The sequence below is a fragment of the Zootoca vivipara genome, chromosome 7, assembly GCF_963506605.1.
Source record: "Zootoca vivipara chromosome 7, rZooViv1.1, whole genome shotgun sequence".
Lineage (NCBI taxonomy): Eukaryota > Metazoa > Chordata > Lepidosauria > Squamata > Lacertidae > Zootoca > Zootoca vivipara.
The window spans coordinates 60,572,577-60,578,919 of NC_083282.1; the positions used below are offsets into that span (position 1 = coordinate 60,572,577).

At 43.9% G+C, this 6,343-nt stretch overlaps 1 non-coding gene across 1 annotated transcript; it reads right to left on the bottom strand.

Moving 5' to 3' along the window:
- Positions 1-422: 422 nt before the first annotated feature.
- On the bottom strand, positions 423-529 carry LOC118089583 (U6 spliceosomal RNA). The gene has a single exon (XR_004693141.1). It is a non-coding gene; the product is annotated as a U6 spliceosomal RNA (small nuclear RNA).
- Between the last annotated feature and the right edge of the window lie 5,814 nt (positions 530-6,343).

Genomic DNA, 6,343 nt, shown 5'->3' on the forward strand with positions numbered 1-6,343 from the left:
TGGGTACTGATCCCCCCGGCACCAATAGCCACACCGATTGCGCCCAATGGGTGCTGATCACCCCCCTGGGCGGCTCACCCCACCTCCGGGTGCATGGCATGTGCGCCGCCCTGGGTGCCCAAGCAGCTAATTCCGTCGCTGGCACATATCACAAAATTTGGCTCAGATCCAGATACTTTGCTTTCTGAAAAAGCTCACCTTGAACTAAGGAAATTCACATGTGGCTTGATTCAACTTGCCCATCCAATTCCACTTCATTCCCCCTCCTCCTTCTCTGGCACCTCCACTACATAGTGCATTGTTTCTGCGTCAGGGATCATGACATGCTTATTGTTTTCCAAAGTTTGAATTAGATTCATACAAAAATGTCAACCAAACTAAATGTATTCTGCATTCCTACTCTTTATTTCCTTTTTTCTTTAAAAAATATGGAATGCTTCACAAATTTGTGTGTCATCCTTGCGCAGGGGCCATGCTAGTCTTCTCTGTATCCTTCCAATTTTAGTATATGTGCTGCCGAAGCGAGCACCCTTATTCCTACTCCTAACAGGACCTGTAAATGTTACTTCCAAACTCCCCAGTTAAAGTACATCTCTACTGTTGCACCCTGGTGGCATGTCTGAGGCAGGAGCGCCCTCTATGGACTGTTAGGGAATCCATGTGGCTCTTGAAAAAGACACTGCTTGCCTCCTTCCTCAGTTCCATCACAGTCTTTCCCTCTCAGGGTCTTTCTTTCTCCTCCTCTCTGCGGTCTTCCTTTGCACATTTTGGGAAAGTCTTGAAGCTGTTCTCCTTGGCCACAGAACACTCAATTTCCATAGCTGCCAGCAGCATCTACAATTCCTCTGTCTCCTTCCTGAGTCCTAGAAGGCACCTGAGGGCTTATTCTGGGCCTTGTGTCATCATGTCAGGAGCTACCAGTGTTCAAACTTTCATTTCCAATCCCCTAATTTTTCAGTTTTAGGTATCTAGTTTTTGTTTGTTTATAATAATTTTAGAGCTCTGTGAAACTAGGCTTATTGAAACAGCTTTGCTTTCTCTTAAAATGGCTGTGCACACAGCTGCCCCATGTGAAGAGCCACAATAATGTGGGTTGGAGCATCTGCCTAGACAGTCAGGTAGCTCAAGTCATGGACTGGCTCCTCCCACCTAAGCTGACCACTGAACTCTGTTAGACAGAAAGGACCACTTTCCTGTTTGAGTTAGACCTTGTGGGAGCAATGCCATTTTCACGACTCTTGCGTGTTCTTGCATGATTCTTCACTTTGCACATCAGTCCTGATTTCAGCTTTGCCCTTGCTTTTGATTTCTGGCTTTCTCCCTTGGTGGAAACTCATGTTCCTCTCATGCCACTGATTTCTGCCTTCACCTTGGTTCTGATTTCTGCTCTGCCTCCAAAGTTCAACTCCTGGCTCCCAGATCCCGACTCGTTTTTGACTGCTGCATCAACAGTGGTCAACTTGGCACCATCAACTTGGCATCATCAACAGTGCAATAGAGCTATCCTGTACTGTGGGTCAAACAAAACTGTCTTAATGACCCCAGTTTCACAAAGAAGGAGGAAGGCCCATAGCTCAATGACTGAGGATCTTGCTTTGCATGCAGAAGGTCCCAGATTCAATCCCTGGTGTCTCCAGTTGGGGTTGGGAGAGAGTTCCTCAGTGTGGGCATTTCAGAGGAAAATGAGCCAATGGTCCAACTCAGTATAAGGCAGCCCCCTAAATTCCTCTCCCCAAAGCTTTAATCTGGCTGCATTTCCTGAACAAATAAGCACATCCCCTCCCATGCTTGCCACCAGTGGGTTTTTTTCTGGCAGATGCTGTTCTCCAGGTTAGGTTGCCTTCTGTGGCACTTTTCCAAGCAGCAGGACACCAGGACACTCTGCCATTGATTTTAAGGTGGCAAGTAGAGAAATAGGTACTGCTACAGTGGGAAGGTAAACGGCGTTTCCATGTGCTGCTCTGGTTCATGCTGGACACATGACCTGGAAGCTGTACGCCGGCTCCCTCAGCCAATAACGCGAGATGAGCACCGCAACACCAGAGTCGATCACGACTGGACCTAATGGTCAGGGGTCCCTTTACCTTTCCTTTATGCTTGAACAAAGGCATTTCAGAAAGAGATGAAACTGCTGAATTACAGTTAACCAAGAAGTTCAATTATGTACGTTTGCATTTGAATAAATAGAAAGGTTTCCTTTCCTATTACATATGTTAATTAACTCCAAGTCTATTGTTTTTATCACCTATCAATGACACTGAAAAGAGTAACCATGCTTATCTTGCCTGCTTTCCAGATTTAATTGAATTGTCACTAACTGTACTACATTTTCCTCTGACCCCACAGCTTAGAAGTGCCCTACCCCCGCCCCCCAATATCACAAGCATCACCCATATTATATATTTGAAACTGAGAATGATGCTCTGTGCATGTGACGAAGAGGACTCTGTTCCACAAAGGTTTTTTTTACCATAATAGATATGTCAGTCTTAAAAAGATGCCTGTAAAGTAAGGTTATCATATTTTTTTCAATGAATCCGGGGACACTTTTCAACTTCAATGGATTTTGTATTGGGACTGATGTGTAAATCCTGGGACTGTCCCCGGGAAACGGGGACGTCTGGTAACCTTACTGTAAAGGAAGGAACCTTCATATTTGCTTCAAATTTTGCTTTAGGTGAAATCTGGTAGCAACCTAGAGATGTGTGGTGACCCGATAAGAAATTATTTAGATAAGATTATTTTGGCTTCCCTTGAAATGCCTCAAATGTTTCCCTTGAGGAGGAATTCCTAATTCCAATTTCAGACCAAATGTTTGTGGCAACCAATAACTGTAATATGCATTTTACTTTCAAAATCTGGAGTGTATGTTGGGAAGCCAATAATTCTGGAAACGGAACTTTTCCACTATGCTTTTGGTTCTGTTAGCATGCTTGCAAAGGAGCAAAAATTGTATGTGTGTTGTGGTGAAATGTTTTCTGTTTACTGGAGTTGTATCCCTTTCAGCTTTGGTGTTCTGTAGCCTCACTCCAATGTGTGCCTCACACACATAAAAACAAAAGTAAAGCACCATGACATATTTTCTATAAAGTAACATAAAATTAATGAAAGGCATGTAACGGTGCTGAATGCTAGAAATTTTTCTTCTCTGAATTTAGATGCAGTTGTAAAGCATGCCCAGCAGTAATGTTGTCCTAACAGAAAAGTAACCACCAACGGCCTATTATTCAATATCCAGTTGTTTGTGAAACAGCTGTAGTTTGCTCTCTTATTTTATTTCTTGGTACTGATGAACAGAAACAAGACATTGCATGGATTCAGAGTGAAAGGAGTCCCAGAGTTTAAATTCGTCTCTGTAAATGTAAGGGCGTTGGATGGCTTCTCACGAAGAAGAGGCTTCAAACTCCGTAGCTGGTTTTTACAGTTTTATCATATACATATGTACAAGACAAAGCTAAAAAGTCCATGACTGTTCAGTCTGATCCAGAATCGCCGCTTGGCAGGAACGCCTCCAACAAAGGAATTTTGGCGCCCTGAGCCTGTGCTTCTGCTCCCGGCGTTTGTCCCTCCTGCGGACTTGGGGTGAAGGGACGGGAACACTCCCCTCTCCCCCCGAACTGCTCAACTGCTGAGCAGGTTCCCTGGTCTCTGACGCCTCCCCTTCCACAGCGCTCAGGTCTGACACTTCAGACACTCCGGTGAGCTGTCATCATCCCCTGAGCTCTCCTCCGCTGCGAGAGACTCAACACCACCTTCAGAGCAATGCTCTGATCCAGTAGCGTCCTGGAGCCCTTGCACCATCCTGCTGGGCTCCCTGCTAACCCCTGGTGGACCCCTGACAGTAAAGTACCACAAATGCATTTTGAATTTCCTGAGGAAGGTTAAATATAAAAACTTGAGGGTATACAAAATCATCATCAACAACAAATGCCTTCACTCTTCACTCTGCAGGGTTCTTCTTGTCCCAAATCTACCTCTGTTTATCTTTTACAGAGAAACCTGAAGATATTTCCCAGAAATGGTTCCAGCTTCCTTATCAGGGATATCTCTGAGAAGCGAACAAGTACATTTTCAGGAGCAACATATACGGTACTAGAGGTCTGCACAGGACACAAGATTCACCTTGCATCTGTATCTGTGGGGTGTTTTTATTTTTTGCTGAATGCTCCTGTCACATTAATTTCCAAATTTCCAAAACAAACACAAAAATGCAATGAATCATACCAATCAACTGCTCACATGCTGAATGTCCCTATTTATATATGTATGTAATATTCTTACCATATTCTTACCAAAAAACAAGAAGGTCCTTAGAGACGATGACTAAATTAAGTAGTCAGGCAATTAAGTAGTTACGGCAATTTCTGCCGTCAGGGTTATAATCTAAAACATATGACACACAAGGAAAAAGAAATAGGAGGGAACAGCAGGAAAGGAAAGTAGCTTTTTAAAAAGTTATAGTTATCATCATGACCAGCTGTGATGAAAATGGTTTGGGTAGCCTGATACTAGCCTGATACTGTTACCTGTTTACTAGGTAACAGCTGAGGGAGGAATAAAGGCAGCTGGTTTCTCAGCAAAGGTAACGCATTGGATAGAGCTGGGGGGGGGGGAATCCTGTCTAAAATCCTGTAATGGGAGCTTCGTATGGTATATAGGACTAAGGATATTGAGATGACTCAATCCAGTTTGCTAGTCTATCTCAGTCACCTGGCCACCTAGTCAGATTACTTAGTGAGGGTTATTTACAGCAGCAGCAGCGGCAGTGAAATCAGGCTGTAGAATCATCTACACTGGGGTCCAGCTCCGAGGGCCTTCTGGAGGTTCCCTCACTGCGAGATGTGAGGTTACAGGGAACTAGGCAGAGGGCCTTCTGGGTAGTGGCGCCCACCGTGTGGAATGTCCTCCCATCAGATGTCAAGGAAATAAACAACTATCTGACTTTTAGAAGACACCCGAAGGCAGCCCTTTATAGGGAAGCTTTAAATATTTGATGAATTATTGTATTTTAATATTTCCTGGAAGCCTCCCAGAGTGGCTGGGGAAACCCAGCCAGATGGGTGGGGTATAAATAAATAAGTTGTTGTTGTTGTTGTTGTTGTTTCCCATCCAGTTAAGGATATACCTCAATCCAGTAGTGACTGGTGTGGCATGCACCAGTGGCAGACTGTGACAACAGGGCTCTCAAATTTCAATGGTGCCCTGTTGTTTGGTTCTCAAATTCAGCACTCGCCTTCCTCTCACACTCCATTCTACAGCATTGTTGTGGCGCCTTCTACATTGTGGTGCCCAGTGCAACTGCAATGGCCACACTGCCTTAAAACCAACTCCGCTTGGACCCTCCTGATCCCATAAGCCTTGAAAGCTCTGACTTTGTTGTCGCCCTGCCTGAGCCAGTGCCATCCAGGTAAGTTGCAGGGATTCTGATGTTAGGAGGGTGGCTTCATGACTCTGTCCCAACACATCAGCTGGTGCTGCACAAGTGTGCTCCTGTACAGCCTCTAGATGCACTGCGGCGAATTTGACAGAGAGTCTGTTGTTTGATGGGGTGTCATGAATACTGTTTTAAGAGACTACATGCAAACTTTTGCAGTAATTTAGATTGCCAGAGTTAGACCAACATGTATGAAATAACAACATCTCTCCCTCTCTCCCTCCCTCCCTCTCCCTCTCTCTCTCTCTCTCTCTCTCTCTCTCTCTCTCTCTCTCTCTCTTCAGTTTTATACTTGCAAAAATTGTACTTTGAGTTACGTACCAAAAAGAGAAAAATGGCAAACTGAACATCCCACGCTTTCTCAATCTGAAGGCATAGTTCAGAACTGAATAATAATAGTAAACAACTGGTGGACAGGATGTTGATGTCAACATATAAAGCAAACAATTCTTTCAAGGAATTTCTGAAAAATCATCCAAATAGGAGGGGTTCTTTGGCATTGCTTAAAATGATCAAAAAACAACAACACCCAATTATTTGGCTTTTTTTCTCATTTCTTTTTAAATCCAGTCTGGTTTTGCTCTTTCCCAGTCAGTTGGTTTATCAGTGGTGCCTTTGGATCTGTAGAAAGTCAATAATATGATCTGTAGAACTGGAAGGTAAGCAGTGCTTAGCCTTGTTAAATCTTTTTCACTCTTCTACTCTGTGGCTAATAAAATACTTGCAGGCACTGTTTCTGTGCCATTCCCTTTCCATGTATATAATGTTCCTGAACTGAACATTTAAACATGCCTGAGGTATGAAGACTTGCTTGAGTGAAATTGCTTCCCCTCCCCACAAAAAGAGAGAAACAGGCTCTATTGATTGAATGGAGCTTAAGCCACTGAGCGATATTGAAACACCCATAAT